A 214-nucleotide genomic window follows, 5' to 3' on the forward strand; every position below is an offset into this window, starting at 1 on the left:
AACACGACTAACACACGAGACGACGCTGCCAGGGGAGCAGGGGAAGCTCTTAGCACAGAGGTGGAGCGCGCTGGGAGCCAACACCCTTCTACCCCCACTCCTGAAAATAAGAAACAGCTTCGAGGGGGCTGGATTCACCTTGGATTTGGTCTGTGGGGAGGTTTCTGGCTGCGACAGCTTCTGGCTGCCTGGGGGGGGGGGGAGTGGGAGCGTC

Source organism: Cariama cristata, unplaced genomic scaffold (assembly GCF_000690535.1).
Source record: "Cariama cristata isolate BGI_N322 unplaced genomic scaffold, ASM69053v1 scaffold34592, whole genome shotgun sequence".
Taxonomy (NCBI): domain Eukaryota; kingdom Metazoa; phylum Chordata; class Aves; order Cariamiformes; family Cariamidae; genus Cariama; species Cariama cristata.